Source organism: Canis aureus, chromosome 13, assembly GCF_053574225.1.
Source record: "Canis aureus isolate CA01 chromosome 13, VMU_Caureus_v.1.0, whole genome shotgun sequence".
Taxonomy (NCBI): Eukaryota; Metazoa; Chordata; class Mammalia; order Carnivora; family Canidae; genus Canis; species Canis aureus.
The window spans coordinates 34616943-34639913 of record NC_135623.1 but is presented as its reverse complement, the minus strand read 5'-3'; the positions used below and the strand labels follow the sequence as shown (position 1 = coordinate 34639913).

Genomic DNA, 22971 nt, shown 5'->3' with positions numbered 1-22971 from the left:
AGGGGATACCTTTCCTACTTATAAAGGAACCTCAGGGAAAACCATTGGAATACTCACCTGCAAGCCAACCTAATCTAAAATACCTATTGACAATGGTGCTAGTACTTGTACAGACAAGTCACCATGCTGATAAGGAGGATGGATGTGGATATCACTAGAGAAAGATATATTATTGTCAATTGATCCATGGCTTCACTAACTGGAGCTGGCTGACATTGGCTGGAATTGCTCTATTCCCTCACTTGTTTGGGAGTGGCCACAGCAGTTTAACCCTCTTTTTCCATTCCACCAGTCAGAGGAACTGTCTAGGTCTTTAACTTTATGAACTTGTAAAATCTACATTTGACTTTCAGGGAAGGCAAAAACCAAAGAATGACATCACTCACTGATAGCATTGTCAATTGTGCTGGAGACACATGCTTAATTTCTCTCTCAATTGGTATCTTTTCATCAGTCTTTATCATCTTTGTGATAACAGGTTAGATGCATAGAGAGAGCCATGAGCCAGTAGCTCAGAAAAAGAGACTCTTTTTTTTTTTTTTTTTCTTTAAAGTAAACTCTCCACCCAACATGAGGCTTGAACTTAGGACAATGTGATCAAGAGTCACAGAGTCCACCAACTGAGCCAGCCAGGCACCCCAGAAAGAGAGAGACTCTTAAGAGAGAAGACCATAAGGAACTTTTAAGGCAGCCTAATAGTTGAAGCAACTGAATTCGTAAAATAATCAGAAGCATATGCTAGAAAGTACAAAGTTTTCCTAAGTAAGAACAGCAGCGGTAGCTAAGAGCTAAAATAACTGAGGATGTGCTTTTATTAAACAAATATTGTACATCTTTTGCCTGGATTAGTTAATTCATTTTTTTTATTTATTCATGAGAGGCATAGAGAGAGGCAGAGACACAGGCAGAGGGAGAAGCAGGCTCCCTGCAGGGACTCCTGGATCATGGGACTCCTGGATCATGCCCTGAACTGAAGGCAGATGCTCAACCACTGAGGCGTCCCTGGATTAGTTCATTTAATCCTCATGTGTTAGACACACCAAAGTGAGATCTCAGTGACTCATGTGCTTGTATCATCTTCCCTTTAGGATGGGCAGAATCTATGCCTTGCTATTAACCAAGAGAATGTAGCAGAAGTGGTGAGATAATTATTCCTGTGATTACTTTAGCTGAAATAAGATCCCGTCTTACCAGGCAGAAATAAGAGATTCTCCAGCTGGTCTTGAATATGTAAGTTGTCATATTATCAGAGGACCTATGAGAGGTCTTCCTGGCATGGATTGCAGGAGGCCTCCCAGAGCTGAGGGAAGATAACAGCAAGAAAACAAGGACTTCATTCTCACAAACACAAGGCACTGAATTCAGCTGATGTAACTTTGAAGAGGACATCAAACTCCTAAAAGGAAGGCAGCCTGGCCAAAATCTTGATTGTAGCCTTAGGTGATCTTCAACAGAGGACCTGTGTCCGGACTCCTGACTCACAGAAAACACAAGGTATTAAATGTATGTTGTTTTAATCTGCTAAATCTGTGGTAATTTATTACAAAAAATAGATAATTAATACATTTTAAACCAACCCCACTGATGGTTGCCAGAGGAGAAGTGGGAGGGGGGTTAGACAAAGTGGGTAAAAGAGAATGGGAGATACAGGCTTCCAGTTGTGGAATGAATAGGTCATGGGAATAAAAGGTACAGCATAAGGAATATTCAGTGATACCATAGGGTGATGTATCGGGACAGATGTTAGCTACACTTGTGAACGTAGCATATGTATAAACTTATCAAATCACTCTCCCTCTGCCTGTGTCTCTGCCTCTCTCTCTCTCACTGTGTGCCTATCATAAATAAAAAAAAAAAAAAAAATGTTTAAAAAAAAAAAGATGGGATCCCTGGGTGGCGCAGCGGTTTGGCGCCTGCCTTTGGCCCAGGGCGCGATCCTGGAGACCCGGGATCGAATCCCACATCGGGCTCCCGGTGCATGGAGCCTGCTTCTCCCTCTGCCTGTGTCTCTGCCTCTCTCTCTCTCACTGTGTGCCTATCATAAATAAATAAAAAAAAAATGTTTAAACTTATCAAATCACTGTTATACACCTAAAACAAACGAGGTGTTGTTTGTGAACTATACTAAAAAAAAAAAAATCCATGAATTCAGTAGTATTTTTTTTATTTTTTATTATTTCTGATATGTTAATTGAAGTGTGGATTGATTAAATAACTTCAAGTTTACACAGCTAGTAAATGGTAGAACTAGAATCTCGAACCCACGTGGCACAAAGATGAGAATAAATGTCTATAATCTTAACTTCATGTATAGGAAACTAGAACATTCACTGTTAAATAACCAGACTGCTGATAGGCTACAAATCTATGATATCCTCTAGATGACTATGAATTATTTTCTGATTTTCAACATGCCTGTTGAGAAGGTTTCCTTATTTTTATATTCCCATATATATTTTCAATAAGCTCCTTTTAATTAGGTTACCCAGAAATTTTTTTTTTTCCCTCTGTTCTTAAAATACCTTAGTGAGTTAGGAACATCTATGGGAAAGTAAAAGCATGTATGCCTATCGTCCATTACTCCAATATCCACCTTACTACAGTAAGAACCACCTTGGATAAAATAAAGGAATTCACGTATTATATATGGAATTATGGAGGGGGACATCTTAATGAACTAAGAATTTTGTTTCATCCCAGAGCTTCTAAGCTATACTACTATTATAGTTAAATAACACATATGATTTACTTTTAAAGCCTAGTTTACCCATTGGGTTTTAGGTAAACATTTTAATATAAGCACCATAATAATGAAACCAAATTATTGCAGCGTTACTTAAAATTTTGTGAATGCAACTAAACTAGCACACTATTCAGTAGTTGCAAAGCTAAAATATTCAGGGAGATTTTGTACAAATCTATTACATCTAATTATAATTGGGATTCCTGTTTTGTTTTGTTTTGTTTTTTTGCATCCTAAAGGAGAAAAGTTAGATTAAATTATATTCTTTTCTTAATAATGAGAATTTGTTTATCCATTCATCTACTAATGAACATGTGGGTTATTTCCTAATTTTGTCTACTATAAATAATGCAGCTATGAATATATAGAAGTTTTTCTGTGGACATATGGATTATCTCTCATTCTCTTTATCTGAGGATGTCTGATTTCTCCTTCATGTTTCCTTTTTATCATTTTAATTCCAGTTAGTTAGCATACAGTATGACACTAGTTTTGGGTATACAATATAGTGATTCAACACTTCCATACATCACCTAATGCTCATCACAAGTGTGCCCTTAGTCCCCATCACCTATCTCACCCATTCTCCCATCCACCTCCATTCTGGTAACCATAAGTTTGTTCTCTATAGTTAAGAGTCTGTTCCTTAATTTCTCTCTCTCTTTTTTCTCTTTGTTTTGTTTCTTAAATTCCACATATGATTGAAATCATATGATATTTGTCTTTCTCTGACTTATATTGCTTAGGATTATATTCTCTAGTTCCTTTCATGTCATTGCAAATGACAAGATTTCATTTGTGCCTGAATAGTATTTCAGTGTGTATGAGTGTATGTGTAGACACTTGGTCTCCTTCCATAATTTGGCTATTATAAACAATGCTGATATAAAGTTAGGGGTGCATGTATAGTGTTGAATTAGTGTTTTGTATTCTTTGGATAAATACTCAGTTGTGTGATTGCTGGATCATAGGATATCTCTATTTTTAATTTTTTGAGGAACCTCCATACTCTTTTCCACAGTAGCTATATCACTTTGCATTCTCATCAACAGTGCAAGAGCATTCCTTTTTCTAGGATGTTGACATCCTTGTCAACATATGTGTTTTCTTGTGATTTTGGTTTTAGCCATATTGACAAATGTGAGGTGATATTTCATTGTAGTTTTGATTTGCATTATTTCCCTGATGTTGAGTGATGTTGACCATTTTTTCACGTGTCTGTTGGCCAACTGGATGTCTTCTTTGGATAAATGTCCAGTCATGTCTTCCACCCAATTTTAAAATTGGATTATTTATTTTTGGGGATATGAGTTTTGTAAGTTCTTCATATATTTTGGATATTAACCCTTTATGGAATATGTCATTTGCAAATACCTTCTCTCAATCAGTAAGTTGCCATTTAGTTGTTGTTGTTGTTGTTGTTGTTGTTGTTGTTTTTAATTCTTCCCTTCACTGGGCAGAAACTTTTTATTTTGATATAGTCCCAGTAGTTTATTTTTGCCTTTGTTTCCCTTGCCTCAGGAGACATATCTAGAAAAAAGTTGCTATAGCATATGTCAAAGACATTACTGCCTGTGTTCTCTTCTAGGATTTTTATGGTTTTAGGTCTCACATTTAGGTCCTTAATTCATTTTGAATTTATTTTTTTTTGTGTATGGTATAAGAAAGTGGTTTATTTTCATTCTTTTGCATGTTGCCGTCCAGTTTTCCAAATACCATTTTTATAGAGATTGCCTTTTTTCCATTGCATATTCTTTCCTGCTTTGTTGAAGATTAATTGGTCATATAGTTCTGGGTTTATTTCCAGGTTTTCTATTCTATTACTGATCTATGCATCTGTTTTTGTACCAGTATTAAGCTGTTTTGATCACTACAACTTTGTAACATAATTTAGGTCTAAAATGGTGATGCCCTCCCGCTTTGCTTTTCTTTTTCCAATATTGCTTTGGCTCTTCATTTGTGGTTCCATATACATTTTAGGATTGCTTATTCTAGCTCTGTAAAGAATGCTGTTGGTGTTTTGACAGGGATTGCATTAAATCTGTAGATCATTTTGGGTGATATAGATATTTTAACAATACTCATTCTCCCAATCCATAAGTATGGAATGCCTATCTATTTCCTTATGTCATTATCAATGTTTTTTCATCAGTGTTTATAGTTTTTAGCATATGGGTCTTTCACCTCTTTCATTAGGTTTATACCTAGGTATCTTACTGTTTTGGGTGCAGCTGTAATGGGATCAATTCCTTAATTTCTCTTTCTGCTGCTTCATTATTGGTGGATCAAAATTCAACAGATTCCTGTACATTATTTTGTATCCTGCAACTTAACTGAAATCTTTTATTAGTTCTCGCAGCTTTTTGGTGGACTCTTTCAGGTTTTCTATATATAGTATCATGTCATCTGCAAATAGTGAAAGTCTGACTTCTTCCTTGCTGATTTGGATGCCTGTTATTTCTTTTAGTTGCCTGACTGTTACGGCTAGAACTTCTACTATTATGTTGGATAAAAGTAATGAGAGCAAGCATTCCTGTCTTGTTTCTGACCTTAGGGGCAAAGTTCTCAGTTTTTCCCCATTGAGGACGACGTGAACTGTGGGTTTTTCATCTATGGTCTTTATTATGTTGAGGTATATTCCATCTAAGCCTACTTTATTGAACTTCATCATATTGTATTTTCTCAAATACTTTTTCTATATATATTGAAATGATCATATGCTTCTTATTTATCTTATTCATGTGATGCATCACATTGATTGATTTGCAAATATTGAAGTATGCCTGCAATACAGGAATAAATCCCACTTAATCATGATGAATTATTGTTTTTAATTTATTAATAGATCCGGTCTGCTAGTATTTGGTTGAGGATTTTTGGATCTATGTTCATCAGCGATATTGGCCTGTAGTTCTCCTTTTTAATGGTGCCTTTATCTGATTTTGGTATTACTGTAGTGGTGACCTCATACAATGAATTTGGAAGTTTTCCTTCCTTTTCTATTTTTTGGAGTAGTTTGAGAAGAATGTATTAGGTATAAACTCTTCTTTAAATGTTTGGTAGAATTTGCCTGTTAAGCCATCTGATCCTAGACTTTTTGGTGGGGGAGAGGGTTGATTATTGGTTTAATTTTTTGCTGATTATTGGTCTGTTCAAATTTTCTATTTCTTTGAGTTTCAGTTTTGGTAGTTTATGTTTCTAGGAATTTATCCATTTTTCTAGATTATTCAGTTTGGTGGCATATAGTTCTTCATAGTGTTCTAATTGTATTTCTGTGGTGTTGGTTGTTATTTCTCCTCTCTCGTTTGAAATTTTACTTTTTTTTAGTACATTTTATTTTCTTTGTTGATAAATCTAGCTACGGGTTTATCAGTTTTACTGTTTTGTTTTTGGTTTTTGTTTTTGTTTTGTTTTGTTTTCTTTTTGTAAAAAAAAAAAAACAGCTCCTGTTTTTATCGATCTATTCTACTGACGTTTTTCAGTCTATGTATCATTTATTTCTACTTTAGTCTTTATTATTTCCTTCCTTCTGCGGGTTTTAGGTTTTTGTTTGTTGTTCTTTTCCTAGTTCCCTTAAGGGTGGGGTTAGGTTGTTTATTTGATATTTTTCTTGTTTATTGAGAGAGGCCTGTATTGCTATAAATTTCTCTTTTAGAACTGCTTTTGCTATATCCCAAGGGTTTTTGAACAATTGTGTTTTCATTTTTATTTGTTTTTATATAATTTTAATTTTTTTTCTCTATCTTCCTGGTTGACCCATTCATTGTTTTACTAGTATGTTACTTAACCTCCATATATTTGTAGTCTTTCCAAATTATTCCTTGTGTTGAATTCTAGTTTCATCATGTAGTCAGAAAAAAATGCATAGTATTTCTTCAATCTTCATGAATTTGTTGAGGATTGTTTTGTGGCCTAATGTGTGATCTATTCTCAAGAATTTTCCATGTGCACTTGAAAGGAATGTGTATTCTGTTGTTTTAGGATGGAATATTCTGAATATGTCTGCCAAATCCATGTAGTCCAGTGTGTCATCGTAGCCATTTTTTCCCTTGTTGATTTTGTTTGGAAGTAGGGCATTAAAAGTGCTCTACTGTTACTGTATTATTATTGATTAGCTCCTTTAAGTTTGCTATTAACTGTTTTATGTATTTGGGTGCTTCCATGTTAAGTGTTATGTTTTAAAGTCTATCTTGTCTGATATAAGTATTGCTACTCTGGGTTTTTTTTGATATACCTTTGCATGATAACTGTTTCTCTATCTCTTCACTTTGAATCTGCAAGTATCTTTAGGTCTAAAATGAGTCTTGTTTTGACAACATAGATGGGTCTTATTTTTGTGTGTGTGTCATTTTTTTTTAATGCATTCTGTCACACGATGTCTTTTTTCACCTTATGTATTTTGATTTGGTGTTTAGTTCATTTACATTCAAAGTAATTATTGATGAGTATCTATTTATTGTCATTTTATTGTTTTGTGGCTTTTCTGATGATTTTCTCTGATCTTTTCTTGACTTTATCTCTGTCCTGGTTTGCTGATTTTCTTTAGTGATATATTTGGATTTCTTTCTCTTTACTCTTTGCATGTTTTACTGTTTTTCATTATATGCTTAGCATTAGGTTTGTATATAAACTCTTCCACATTTAGCAGTCTATATTAAATTGATAGGTATTTAAATTTGAACCCATTTTTTTATCCTCTCCACACCATGTTTTAGATATACATTGGTACATTTTGTATCCTTTTATTTTGTGAGCTCCTTGACTGATTTTTTTTTTACAGAAATACCCTTTTTTAAATTGCTTTTGTATTTTCTACCTTTATACTGTCACTTTTTGTCTCTCCTTTCCACCCAAAGATTCCCCTTAATATTTCATGCAGAGGTGGTTTAGTGGTCATGAACTCCATTAGTTTTGTTTGTCTGGGAAACTCTTTATCTCTCCTCCTATCCTGAATAGTCTTGCTTGATCAAGTATTCTTGGCTGCGGATTTTTCCCATTCAGCACTTCGAATGTATCATGGCACTTTCTTCTTGCTTGCAAAGTTTCTGTTGAGAAATCTGCTAGCCTTATGGATTTTCCCTTGGAAGTTATTGTCTTCTTTTGCCTTGGAGCTTTTAATTTTTTTCTTTATCACTATATTTTACCAATTTAAATACAGTATGTCTTGGTGTGGATGTACCTTTGTTAATTTTTATGGGAGTTCTGTGCCCCCTGGGGCTGGATATCTGTTCCTTCCCCCGATTAGGAAAAATTTCAGCTATAATTTCTTCAAATAAATTTTCTGCTCCCCTTTCCTTTTCTTCTTCTGGAACTTCTATAATATGAATGCTATTATATTTGATAGAGTCACTGAGTTCCCTGAGTCTATTCTCATTTTGCATGATTCTCTCCTCTCTGTTTTGTTCAGCTTTATTAATTTCTATTACTCTATCTTCTATGTCACTAATTCATTCCTCTGCTTCTTCCATCCTGCTGTTCATTCCATCAAGCATGTTTTTCATTTCGTTTATTGAGCCTTTATCTCTGCTATTTTATTTCTATGTTAAGGGTCTCTCTCATGCCTTCCATTCTTTTCTCAAGTCCAGCTATCCTCATGATCATTATTTTAAATTCTCTCTGAGGCATGGTACTTTTATCTGTTTTACTTAGATCTCCCATGGCCTTGTCCTGTTCTTTCATTTTGGATAATTTCTTGTTTTCTCATTTTGTCTCTCTAACAGTCTGCACCTGTTCTCTGTGTTGGGAAAGTCAGTTGTGTCTCCTGATTTTGAGGGCAATAGCATTATGAAGAAGAGATCCTGTAGTGGCCAGCCATGTGCTATTTCTTGTTCCCCAGGACCTAGTACTTCAAAGCGTATCTCTAGTGTATGCCGTGTGTACTCTGCTGTTTTGTTCTGACTGCTTTAGGCTTCAGGCCAGTTATCTGCAGAGGCTCTCTTAGCCTGTTTCAGGTAGCATTTGGTCCCTGGCCTGAATGTGGCACATTTTCACTAGCTGTACTTTGGTCTGTCGGTGAAATGAGACTTGTCACCACCAGAACCAAAGCCTCACAAGACTTTTAGGTCAGGACATGTGGTGTTGACAGGTGTTTGGGCCAGTCTTCTGGGCAAGGGGGCCTGCTGTGCTGGGACTGAGGCAAGCATGACTGGGGGAGGCAGTTCTACCAGATTGCAGTGTGTCAGGGTTTGGTGTAGCAAGTTAGGTGGTAAGGGTGGGCACTGGGTTAGTTCCTGCAAGTGGCTCTGTGCTTATGCTGAGGAGTACAGGGAGGTAAATGATGCCAGTCATCTCCTTTGTTCCTGGTAAAGTGTCGCTGTGAATGCTGCCTCTCAGGGGCTAGCTCTCAGAAGAGGGAATAGTTTCCTGCTCTGTGCCCCAAGTGCCCTCCTATCCCACATTGTCTGCCCCTGGTTGTTTGCCCGCCGTTCACCAGGACCAAGCACAGAGCTCTCTGGGCTCTATCCTAGCCAAACCCACAGACCTTTAAAATTCTAGGCTTTAAGCTCTACTGGCTGTAGGAATTCACAAAATTTGGCCCCTCTCCTTTTCCAAGCCAACTGCTATGTGCATTTGTTTTCCCCTTGTGCTCACTGTGTTCTAATCTGTCTTTGAGACTGCATCTCCCTCTCCACCACAGTGGCCACAATCTGTTTCTCCCTCAAACCATGTCTCAGTACTTCCTACTTTCTTTGATGTGTCCTCTTCTTTGCCTTTATTTGTGGAGTTTGCTCTTCCAGTCTTCAAGTCAATTTCTGGGATATTTGGATGATTTGATAGTTATCTAGTTGTATTTGTGGAACAAGGGGAGTTTAGGGTCCTTCTACTTTGCCACCATCTTCCAATCTCCCTCTCTCTTTCATATTTGAATGATAGTTTTGCTGAAGTAAAATGTCAGTTCAAATTCTCTGGTGATTAAATTGTGGGGGAGAGTTCTAAACTCACTTTGTTGCCTTCATTAGCTACTAGGTTTCTTATATTCACAGTTATCATGATTGCAAGGCTGTTGGTTTTCAAGGTTGCATATAGCTTAAGAGAGAGGGGTGAGGGTAGATTCAATTAAAACACCACAAAACTCATTGCTCTTATCATGATCAATCTAGTTTTATTGAAAAAGTGCTCCTCAGATTGTTGCAAACCTGATATTAAGTTTCAGATTTCTGTAAAACCTGATTTTCATATTTTTTTTACCAATGTTTTCATTGTTTTTATGGAGGATACGAATTATTTTCATTATTGTGTGAACTCTAAGGTTTGTTCTAGTTGTAGGAGTTGGTTCTTTCCATGACTTAGTGTAGTTTTTTTAAGTGAATGAATTGGTCAGAAAATAGGAGACTCAAGGGAGCCCTTTTCAGAACCAGAACACTCTCTGTTTAGGCCTCTTATCTCTAATACTCTTCCCAGAAAACCCTTGCTACTCTCATTTCCTAGATCCCCACTTTTATCTCCTCATCTTAGGGATAGTCCCCAGCTTGTCTTCATTTCCTTTTTAATGCAGTAGGGTGTGGATATACTGTTAATGTAGTAGACTACAGTCACTCATGAATAGGGTTTACCTTCTTTATTTCTGCTCATTCAGAGATCATTGTCCTGTATAGCATACTGTTTCAATATCTGAAAATCATTGTTTCTTTTTTCTTAATAATTATTTATTTATTCATGAGAGACACAGAGAGAGAGAGGCAGAGACATAGGCAAGGAGAGAAGTAGGCTCCCTCTAGGGAATCTGATATGGGACTCGATTTCAGGGCCTGGGGATCACGACCTGAGCCAAAGGCAGACACTCAACCATTGAGCCACCCAGACATCCCTGAAAAATCATTGTTTCAAATATGTATCCAGATGTTTATTTACCTCAGGTAGAAGGATAAATCTGGTTTATGTTGTACCATCTTGGCCAGAAACAAATATCTCTTCCCTATAGTTCCATATTTTCCTAGTTTCTTCCTTTAAAACTATTTTTGAATATGTACTATATATCTAATAATTTATTTCACATAGAAAATTACTGGGTACTATAGAAAATTATATTTTAATTAATTTATTACTTCAACAAATATATATCATTTGTCCAAATTTAGGTTTTTTCTTAAATATCAAACAGAAGATTCTTACAAGTTTGTTTTTGCCCCTTAATTAGTTTGCACACTAGTGGTAATAATCAGACAAGTATAAAAGCAAATATCTTTAGGTTGCTTCTGCCAGCAGGGACAGAGTAGGTCTATGCTATAAAGAGGCTATTTTATTTTCCCTTTCACAGGCTGGTAGGATTTTTACAGATGAGAAATGTGAAGAGTTTTGACAGAGGAAAAGAAAGCTGTGTGAAAAAAAAAAGTTAAGAAAGAAAAGATTATAAATTGGAAGGGGAGTTGGAGTGGGGCCATATGAAAAATAACCTGCTGTCATGGTTGTAGAGAATACATAAAGGAAAATATAAAAAGGCAAATCTTTAGAAAGGAATAAAATAATATGGGAAGATATACATACCATGTGGGTGTTGAGACTACATTTGTGAACAGTGAGGACCATGGAAAGAGAGAGATAATTAGAATTAAACTTAGTTGCAAATACTCTGTCCTACTTTTGTATATGGAGTATGCCCATGATAGAAACAACAGAAATAATGAAATTAGAGTTTCTTGAGGATATCACTCTGGAGTTACTGTGGTAGCAATGGCATTATTAATACATAAAAGAATTGAGAGAAGAAAGTTTTTTTTTTTTTTGAGAAGAAAGTTTAAAAGGGAAAAATCAAGAATTTTGTTACAATGAAAACAATACATAGAGTTATAGAGGTAATTTGTAGCTATTAAGATTATGTTAGGTTGTTAAAATAATTGTGTGAATGCTAAACTTATCTGGACAATGATTTTTTAAAAAAAACAACCTATTAGACAACTGGCCAAAATTGAGGCAGATTTCAGGGGGAAAAATGACTAATACTAACTCATTTTCGGAGTTTTCTTGGACCTCAGATTTATTACCAGATGCTAACCAACTAAGCCAGCCTGTTTCAGTCCACAGGGAGAAGCAGGTGCTCTAAATATAAAGAGATTATTAAATACTTTAAGATTCAGTGTAGTTATTAGTGTTAATTATTTAATTAATGATTTTTGTTTTGTTAATTGCTAATATTATTATTTCTTGCTGGATTCTCTTTTCTCCAGTGGCATGTCACCAATAGTTGAGCACAAGTTACATGTTTTTTAAGAAGTAAGTTGTATGCAGGTGACCTAGCCGTGAAAGACTTATGTCCTTCTCCTAGTCTTCTAAACACCTAGTCCCTTGCCTAAATGGTTTGTTATATCAAAATATTGATATATGTGTATGTTTACTTTTCTCTCCCTGGGCTTTTGTATGTCCAAAGGTTGTGACAAATATTTTGAGAGAAAGATGTTTTCATTGAACTTGAAGGAAAAAAAAAAAAATCCTGTCAACTCTAATAAAAGTCACTTCACAAGAACAGTGTACAGCATACAGAAATAAATGAGTTGCATGTTTGGTGTAAAATCTCATTTTTTAAAGATGATTTTTATTGTTTAAGTATCTCAATAAGATCAAAGCTGAAATGATACATTTTCTGGTCATCAAACTATAATTCATAAAAACTAAACTTTTGAAATGCCCACACAAATGTCAAAATTCCCTCTTTCCTATTCTTGTTCTCATTGCTCCACGGCTTATAATTCAATGATTACTTATGCTTGTAGTGTTTAATTATATTTGTATTGCTTTTACTCTTAACAAAAGTTTTATTTGAAGGAATATTCTAATAAATTATAAACCTTTCTAATTCAGAATCATTCATTTTTCAAAGGATGGGGGATGTCAACAATCCCAAGTATAAAGGAAAGGAAGCAATTTGTTTCAAGTACAGCAGAAGTACTTAAGACTAGACCTAACATTGAAAATCAGGAACTGAAGTTTCCAAGGTGGCAGTAACATACACTGACACTATTCCCTAAATGATTCAAATCACTACTTTAATTCTCTATGAATACCAGTTTCAGATCTGTGCATATCTTTATTTGCGCAGTAAAAATAAGAACTAGGAGCTCAACATAACTAACCAGGATTTTGTAGACATTGTACAACTTCTTTACTAGACATGGCTTAAAAATTCAGGTATATAAAATATTTCAGGAGTACTTTGTATTTCTAGAATTCTGTAAAAACCTGTCTCCGTTGTGGATTTCATCATTCACTAATTTTTTTTTTTTACATTTATTAATTCTCTAGCTGTGTTTCTATCTAACCAGGCTAAGCCTAATCTGTTCTACTTTTGACAACAGTGTTTTACATAAATTCAAAAAAGAAATGCTGAGATTAGATAAATTCAGGAAAATGTCAAAATAATTCCTCCAGTATTTCACAGAGCCATGGATTTGATAATGTGACTTGATATTCTCTAGTTTTTCATTTCTCAAAAGTGCACAATATCTCACAGTATTAATGTTGTTTGAAATTTGTTTGGTGAATGATGCTCCATCTCGGTTTAAAATGCAGTCAACTTTATTTCTTCCAAATCATAATGTTAGCTTATTGAACACTGCTCCAACACTTAAAATTTTCAAGCTAACTTCCTCTTAATAAAATGCTAAGTTGGGGGCAGCCCGGGTAGCTCAGCGGTTTAGCACCACCTTCAGCCCGGGGCATGATCCTGGAGACCTGGGATCGAGTCCCACATCGGGCTCCCTGCATGGAGCCTGCTTCTCTCTCTGCCTGTGTCTCTGCCTCTGTGTGTGTGCGTGTGTGTGTGTCATAAATAAATAAAATCTTAAAAAATAAATGCTAAGTTGAGCTTCACAGTAAAACACAGCAGAAGATAAATAATTGAGCTTTGATACTGTTCTTTTTAACATTTCAAGCAAATAGTCCAAAGTGAGACTAGAGTTTTCCATGATGTCTACTGAATATTAGCAAAAAGGAATTAGTTGTGAGGTGCACTGCATTAGCCTCTTATAAACACCTGTCAATTGATACAAATTGAATAATTTTAAGGTGGTAAAACAGGTGTAAAACATTTTTAAAGACATTTTATTTCTCCTTTTTAACTTTAATTCTGTTTTAGAGGCTACTTACTACAACAGCATTATTTTAAGTATGCTGTGGAAGATGTGATATTACAGAGCGGCCTGTCAACTCTTTGGAATTATTTCTGTTAGAATGCAGAACCGGGAAATTGTCACCTGGCTTCTAATAATCTGGTCTATATTTTACATCATGGGCACTGTAAATATTTGATCTAATTATGCTTCCTTCTATTGTCTATTAGGAAGTTTGAAGCTTAATTTTAGTTGACTTATAGCAATTGCATAGGATGTTATGGTATACATTTTGAGTACTAAAGTCAGCTTGATTTCTATTCATTATTGTACTCATATCCACTCACCCCAATCACCTTCAATATCCTTTTATGTTGTATTTCTGTTTGCATATGAGCTATGGGAGAGGGTTGTAAAAGAAAATTGAAGAAACAAAGAATCCTTACTCGGTTTCAAATTTATTTCTTATTTTGAGTGATACGTAAGTTTGACTTTGTTAGACTAAATATCTATAATTTTTGAAGCTCACTTTACATGTTCTATTTGATATATATACACCTAAGACTATATGATACACATTGAATCTATAATATAGAGAGGTTTTTGTTCTACTGAAAATTACATAAAAGATTTTATTGGCTAATCTCCTTTCTTTAAGATGCTTCTAGTTACAATATTCATGAGGTCTCTGAAATATTATTAGTTAAAACGTTGAAAAGTTTTTTAAGTGCATACTTTAAAAAGTCATATTTCAAGACTATGCCTTTTGACAGCTGTGAAATAACAATGTAATTGCATCATAACTGTGAAATATGACTTTTTCTTGCTTGTAGAAAGTGGATATTTTGCTAATCCTGACATGTACACAACAGCTTCAGGGCATCCCATATTTCCTGATTAATTAAGTCTGCTATCCACCTTGTCAGATTCATTGCCACCTTATCTAAAAGTTGAGATAAACAGATTAAATATATAAAATATAAATAGGTAGTTTGAAAAATACAAAGGTACTTTCTTTTGTAATTGTGTGCTGGAATACACTATATATAGAAAAATTTATGTTAAGTAATTCTAAAATCAGCCATTTTGATCACTATTTTTTTTTCTTTTTTCATCAACAATTACAAACAGCAAAGATTTCATATGACTTGATATGGTCATCTTCAAATATTAATTAAAAACCTTTCAGCTATCCCCAAGTTACCCTTTTAATTTAGATCTGTTACTGCAGAAGTTGAAATTATTAGCTTATTTATCATTTACAGGGAAAAAGATTATGTAATTAATCCTTTTAGAGAAAAATGAATTTTAGATACAAATCATGAGGTGATATCTAGTCATGTTATCATGAAAGACATGCAAAAGCATTGATTCAAAAGTTTCTAATTCATTTGATAAGCACATTAAGTTTGAAAAGAGAACCCTAGCTATAGCAGGTTTTATAGTTACATAAGAGTTTTTCAGAATTATAGCAAGCACAATAAGAGATAGTGATTTTTGTGAGCAGATTTTTTTTTATAATTATGCTTTTGTTATCTAAAAAAATGGCTTGATATGATGGTTGCCAGAAAGGAGACAACTGGAGCGGGAGTGAAATGGATGAAGGGAATTAAGAGTACATTTATCACAATGAGCACTGAGTAATGTATAGAATTGTTGTATCACTATATTGTACACCTGAAACTAATATCACTGTATGTTAACTATACTGGAATTAAGTTGGGAAAAAAAATCAGAGAAAAGGCTTGAGAGAAAGACATAGATACTGATATAGCACATCTACCATTTTGATTTACTCTTTGTCTTCTTTAGAACATAAGAACAAGTGCTCATTCTTGACCTCAAAAACTAAGAGATAAGATAAATATATAGTAGGCTTCTATAGAACATGAAGAACAGAAGAGAGTATGCAGTCAACTAGGAGAAATGAGTTAAGCCAAGGATTTAAGGATGTGTGTGATCTAACCAGGTTGTGGAAAATGGAAGTAAATGGGAGCCCTCTCTATTCACGGAAAATAGCATAATTAAAGGAGTGCAAATCTGAAGTAGAATAATGTGTTCAGGTAATTACAAGCTCTTCATTAGTACTATAGAATAAAATGTTTTATATAAAAAGTGGACAGTGAAGTTGGTTGGATGACTAGACAGAGATACTAGAATAAGATGCAGACTCTGAATATACCCTGAGGACAAAAGTTGCTATAACTTAGACATCCTCCAAGTTGCCTAACACTTTAAAGCAAATAATGGCAGTTTTTCCTGACAACTTCCTACATAAATCCAAAATTTCAAATTAGTTCCTTAGAATGTATTTAAAACATTAAACACCCCCCCATATATATATATATATATATCAAACTATCATAATAAGATGTAAAGCATTTAAAATATTGCCTCATCACTAAACAATTAATATGGTTGTTAACAAAAAACTGCACTCAAAATAGTACAATTTATACATTGATACTTTAAGGTAAAATCTATACTTAAAATAAGAACTATGAATAAAATATAATAAATTTATTATGACAAGATTTAGAAAAATATATTAAAACTCAATTTCCTATATTGATCCATTGTTAATTGAGGTTGATAGTGAAGAAAGTTGAAATGGGAGGAGGCAAGGGTTATTGAAGCAGTCAATGGATGATTGTTGAGGGTGGCATGCAGAAGAGTTAGGTGGAGGCTTCTGGCAAACAATTAGATCCAGTAGAACTGACATAATTTTCATATCATTCTTTTACTGCTATAGAGAGTCCAGAACAGCAAGTTTTAGGCTGTTCTCACCCATGAGTGAGCACAGGAAGGGTACTTACGAGAGTCAGCCATTTCTCACCTGTGTATGATGCCTCCAGTGGGAAATCTGTGCTCTGTGTCTCCCCATCAAATGCTCAAGATGTTTTCAAAGTCTGATGTTCTTTCTAGACAATCTTCTTCATTCACTCATTACAGATGTCAGAGCTGCATTGTGGTCTGAAGGCAATACCCACCTACTTCTGATCCCTCACTCCTTTAGCTTCATAAGTATTTCTCTCAGTAAATCTGTTACCCTTTTACTTCTGCCTTAGCATCTGCTTCTGGAGAATCTGAACTCTCAGAGTAAGAGACATAAAACAATATTTAAAAGGGAACTTTTCATTTAGCCTACACATTTAAGGATAATGTTTAGCATTATGTTTGCATGGCCCATTCGTTCCTTCCGTATGGCACCAGTGGTTTGACCATGTGCCTCTTAAAGTTGTAATCATCTCCATTTCTTCAAACAAGGATTATATATCCTCCTGAACAAGTATAGCTATTAATTTCTCTGCATGTGATTTCAAGAGCTCTCTCCAGCATCTTTTCCATCAATTTCATCAAAATTAATATCCTTCCTTGGGGACATCAATTTTCTTTCTTCCTCAACTATCCTTACAAAACCTTAAAAATCACAATTGTGGAGTTGATTTCTTGTACCCCTTGGTATCAATTACAATTTTTTTTTTGCCATGCCTAGTTGGCAAATTCTAAAGCCCCCCCCTTTTTTTTGTCAAAAGTTTAAAAAAAAACTCTTTAAAAAAAAACTCTTTTAGTAAAGCTTCCTGTTTGTTATCTGTATTCTGGACCAGGTTTTGCATAAGGAATTAATAATGAGTCTGGACAAATGCCATAATCATATGGACTATAAATAAGATCCATGGGTTACACATGTAATGTAATATTTGAATGGAAGAAAATCACTTGGATGTTAGCACTATATTGTCATTCGTAGCTGAATGTTAGGGATGAAAAATGTTTAGGACTTTTTTTTTTTTTTACTAGATTTTTGTTTATTAAGGGTCAGGGATAAGACTGTATAGAATTCTCGGAGATTCTCCTGTGTCAAGTAGTCTTTGGGGATTTCCAGACAATATGCATTTTCCTTTGGACATATTTTGGAATAAATGTATTTTTCAGAATATATGGTAGTTAATTTGGGTTTCACAGAATATTTTTAGCACAAATGATTGGAAAAATAGTTGGCAAGACTTCTAGCCAAGTCTAGAAGCCTTCATAATCATGTATTTTGTTCTCCTGAAGGATAAACATACAGGACAATATTGCTTTCAAAACAATCCTATTTCATCTACAAAAAAATTGTTTATCAGTATAACTTCCTTTTTCATATATAGTTTGGTACATGAAAATAACAATTTCTTCATAGATAGTTAAGGCAGCTTTCAATATTATTTTGATGATATGAGCTGTCTTAGCCTGCTCAGGCTGCTATAACACAATACCATAGATTGAATGTCTTAAATAAGACAATTTATTCCTCATGGTTCTGGAGGCTGAGAAGTCCTAGTCAAAGATCAGGATGCCAGCATATTTGTATTTTGGTGATGGCCCTCTTCCTGACTTCAGACAGCCAGTATCTTGCAATGTATTCAACTACTTCTTCCGTGTGTTCACGGAGAGAGAGAGCTCCAGTCTTTCATCCTCTTCTGATAAGTGCACTAATCTCTTCATAAAGGCCCCATTCTCATGGTTTCATTTAAAACTAATAAACTCCCAAAGGCCCCACCTCCAAAAGGCCCCTATCACATTAGGGGTTACGTTTTCAACATACAAATTTTGAAGGGATAAAAATAGTGCCCATAACAGGAGCATGGCTTGACTCTTGCTACTATTGAACTTCTCAGGCTTGCTTTAAAAGCTCATTTGCCAACAGATTTTTTCCTCTGCCATTGCCTTCACCTTTAACTTCTCAAACATTGTTGTCTACTTCTGAATGAATGATGGATAAAGTATCTATTGTCCTTGAATACCTCAACTCTCTATAGATTTTGCCAATTATTTTGCATGTTTTTCCAACAAGGAATGCTATATTTTTGTCACATCATGCATGTGGATGCTAATTCACAATTCTTTTAATTATTATTTCATTATTATCACTTGGTGCACACCCTGATAATTTATTCTTTAGCATGCATACAATCTCTCTACCATGCTCAGAAGAGTAAAGAATTGTCAAAACATTTTAGCTTTATTTCATTGAAATAAAGCTTTCTCACTTGCTTTGCTTTCCACATTTTTATAACATTTTCAACTGTTTTATGATTCATTGTAGAACAGTAGACAAAAACAAAAGCTAAATATAACAGATACTGTGGAAAAGTGTTTGAGACAAGTACAAAAAGACCAAGAAAGCTTCACACCAAGTATGACATCGTGATGTCTCTCTTATTCCCATCACCGTCGCAACACTGAAAGCAGATTTCAAAGAGTCTCCATGCAATTCTAAAATTCTTCCATTTGTGCTTAGGGATATAGCTCAAATTGATTTTCTTATCCCACAAATTCATTTATTTAAAATAATGCATTATTTTTTGGAAAACTGAATATAGTTTTTTCCTATATAAAATTTGGTCAAGAGCTTTGAGAGATATGTATGTCCTGTAAAATACAAGCATATTTTGATGGTTTAAAGGTCAAATCTTATTCATTATCTTAACTTTTCCTACAATATTCGATCTTTTTGTAGAATTTTCTTACTTGTTGCCTGCTAAATCTCTTTTGAACCTCTTTCCATTACTGACTTTATCATGTGGTGTGATCATTAGGGACCCCTACTTATCTTCTTCATCAGATTACTAACTCATTAAAGGCAGTGATCATGTCTTATTCTTCATCATATTCTGTTTGTGCCATAACAAATCATGAGACACAACCTTAAATTAAAGCTTCTTAAACCAAGTATAAGATGCATGGTAAAATATTGATAGTTTAAGGATACGAAATCTACTTTGGTAAGCTTTGATAAGAGACAGAATTCATAGATTGATAAAAAGTACATAAGGAGAAGTACGGACAGTGGATCCAAATAAACTCCTCTCACTTAAATAAATTTTCAAAGGCTACTACTACCTCTAGTTTCACCTTATATTTATTTATTCTCTAAAGTACTGTTTGCAGAATAGAAAGGACAGATGTTAGTAACTTTCATTTAGCATAACTCAAGACAGCACCATTCATATTGTTTTCTGTGAATATGAAATAAAGTTGTGCAAAGAAGTTCTGTGTGGTTAAGAATAATGTCTCACCTTAGTGTCAATGTTGTTACTGACATGACACAAAGAGATGAAAACACCAAAGAGACATAAACTATATTTTCAAATAAGTTTTGGGTTCTTCTGTGTTTTACAAGGCTGGACTTAATTCAATATGTCATATGTACTTCACAAGAATTTTTAGTGATGAGGGAGATTACAAATTCTAACATTTAGCAGTATTTTTAACACTTACTTTCATAATCATTGCCTAATATCTATTGGGCCAAAAGATTAGTTAAACAAATTAATGATAAATGTGGTTTAAAAAAATATTAGCTGCTAGGTAGTGAGCTAGAGAGGAGGATGAATAGGTGGAGCACAGAATGCTGAAAGTATACTTGTACATGTCATTTTACATTTACCCAAATTCATAAAATATACAAATATACAATACCAAGAATGAATTCTAATGTAACTGTGGATGATTATGATGTGTTGATATAGATTCATTCTTGATAAAAAAGCACCAATTAGAAAAATGATGTTAATAATGAAGAAGCTATACATGTGAGAGGAAAGCAATATATAAGAAATTTCTGTGCCTTTCTCCCAATTTCGCTGTGAAATTTTTCATCACTCTAAAAAACGATTTTTAAAATGACAATAAGAAAACAATGTCTAACTAGTAGAAGAATATATAGGAGAATATTTTTATAACCCTGTGGTGCAGAAGATCTTCCCAACCAAGAGCCATAAATAGATTTGACTACATAAATTTACAATCTTCTGTAATGGTGAAAACCTAAAAAAAAAAATAAATAAATAAAAACAAAATAAAATTAAAAAAATATCATCACATACAAATGATATACATAAATTTAAAGTACATTCTAAAAAATGAAGTTCATTCTAAAAAATAATCACAAATAGTAATAAAAAAATTAGACCTCTATATATCCACAATTTGCTTTATGGAACAGAAGTCCTAATATTTTTATATTTCCTATATATCCCACCCCAGCTTATATACTTTCCTCCTGTATGAATATAACTATTATTCTCAATTTCTTTATTTTTTGTTATAATGTTGCCAAAATGATTTTTCCCCTAAAGATATTTTGCTTAATTTATGATTTAAAATTATTAAATAGATAAAATCATATTTTATGTAAAAAGTCCTGTTGTTATATATAGCATTCAAGAATGGTAGGATTTTAATTTCAGAGCTTGATACTTTTTAAAAGAGGTAAATGACATGTATTTCTAATGAAAAGAGAAAAAATACTGAGAATTTCCCTTTTTCTCCATTATTACTTACTCTTTGTAAATTAACCATTTTAAAATATTCAGTATCTTTTTATTTTTATTTTTTTAAATTTATTTTTTATTGGTGTTCAATTTACTAACATACAGAATAACACCCAGTGCCCGTCACCCATTCACTCCCACCCCCCGCCCTCCTCCCCTTCTACCACCCCTAGTTCGTTTCCCAGAGTTAGCAGTCTCTATGTTCTGTCTCCCTTTCTGATATTTCCCACACATTTCTTCTCCCTTCCCTTATATTCCCTTTCACTATTATTTATATTCCCCAAATGAATGAGAACATATAATGTTTGTCCTTCTCCGACTGACTTACTTCACTCAGCATAATACCCTCCAGTTCCATCCACGTTGAAGCAAATGGTCATTTACTTCACTCAGCATAATACCCTCCAGTTCCATCCACGTTGAAGCAAATGGTCATTTCTAATAGCTGAGTAATATTCCATTGTATACATAAACCACAGCCAAACTGTGGAAGGAGCCTCGGTGTCCAACGAAAGATGAATGGATAAAGAAGATTCAGTATCTTTTTAGCTGTAATGCATCACATGCTTACCAAAATATGGATGACAAATATATTTACCCAAGAAAAGTGTTAGCAATTCAATGTGTTCACTATTAAAACATGTTAAGAATTACTTAAATATTGTATTGTTAATAGGTAGACTTTCAAACTAAGCAATATCCAAATCTATGTGTGTGCAACCTGCCATTTTATGTAGAAGAAATTTGTATAGAAACCATGTGTCAGAGTGATCAAGTGGATAGAGATTCAATGCCAAAAGAATTGCTTTATCTCAGGTAATATGATCTTCTTTCCAGCAACTCTGATAGTTGTTTGCTTTTACCACGTAATACTGAATTCCAATGAGGACAGTAGATGCTTAAAATGCATCTTTAGGAGGTGAACATTCAGAGGTACTAGGCACAGCTGTGTTTTCTGAGTGAGTTAACACGGACTGGATCTATGAATTTTTCAATCAGCAGGGCAAGCTGCTTATGCTCTGCTGTAGCTCAAGAAGAGAGCTACACAAGCCAAATGAGGTCTCAGAAGTCTGCAGTTTTATGTATTCATTGCTGATTACAAAGGAATGAAGAGTATGAGAATCTATATTTTTGTTTTTTTACATATTTGCATACCAGATGGCTTTTAAGATGATATGAAAGAAAAATAATGACTTAAAGGTAAAAAAATATGGGGGTATTACCAATGCCCACATCCCAATAATTCCAGTGGTGCAGAAATGTAGGACATTAGAGTGTAGTAATATGCAGAGTTCATATTTCATTAATGTCTACATTTAGGATATAGTTACCTATACTTGCCAAATAGGTGCCCTCTCTTAGTCTACAACTGTGATCTCAGCAGATTTCATCTAGCCAACCAAAGTGAAAAAATAACTTGATCAAGCTTGACGGTGATTCTCAATTATTCCAGCACTTGCTGAGGATAGAATGTTTCTGAATTTCTCTCAAAAAGGGATTTCTCCAAGTGATCAGAACTTCCAGAAGTACTTATTGTTGCTTGGTTTTCCTGGATGGATAGCCCAAATGAAGATCTATGTCATGTTGAGAGTAACAATTATTAGATACAAGTGACTTGGATAGTGAGAGAGTTGAAATGAAAAATTAAGAGTTGACTCTGGAAATTGACTTCTCAGAAAACCTAGAGACTAGAAATATTGCTAATTGATCACCAGAAGGTTATCATTACTTTCAACAATCTTATGACTGTGATACTCTATTTAGTAGATGCCAGTGATCATGTATACTCATCAAAAAAAATGAAGTACTTATTAAGTGGGTGAAAAAAATTGATCATAATTGCAGAGATGAAATTTTCAGGCTTAAC

The 22971-nt window shown here is 34.2% G+C and overlaps 1 protein-coding gene across 5 annotated transcripts in view; it reads left to right on the top strand.

Annotated features, from left to right (window-relative positions):
• MGAT4C (MGAT4 family member C) overlaps positions 1 to 22971 on the top strand; it is a 719810-nt gene that overhangs the window by 172373 nt on the left and 524466 nt on the right. For 3 of the 5 annotated variants that reach the window (XM_077845719.1, XM_077845716.1, XM_077845722.1), the window contains exon 1: positions 1335 to 1494. The exons of the other annotated variants lie outside the window; for them this stretch is intronic. The gene's annotated coding sequence lies outside the window, so the exon portion shown is untranslated. Of the gene's footprint in view, positions 1 to 1334; positions 1495 to 22971 lie in introns of those variants that run through there. 5 annotated transcript variants of the gene reach the window in all.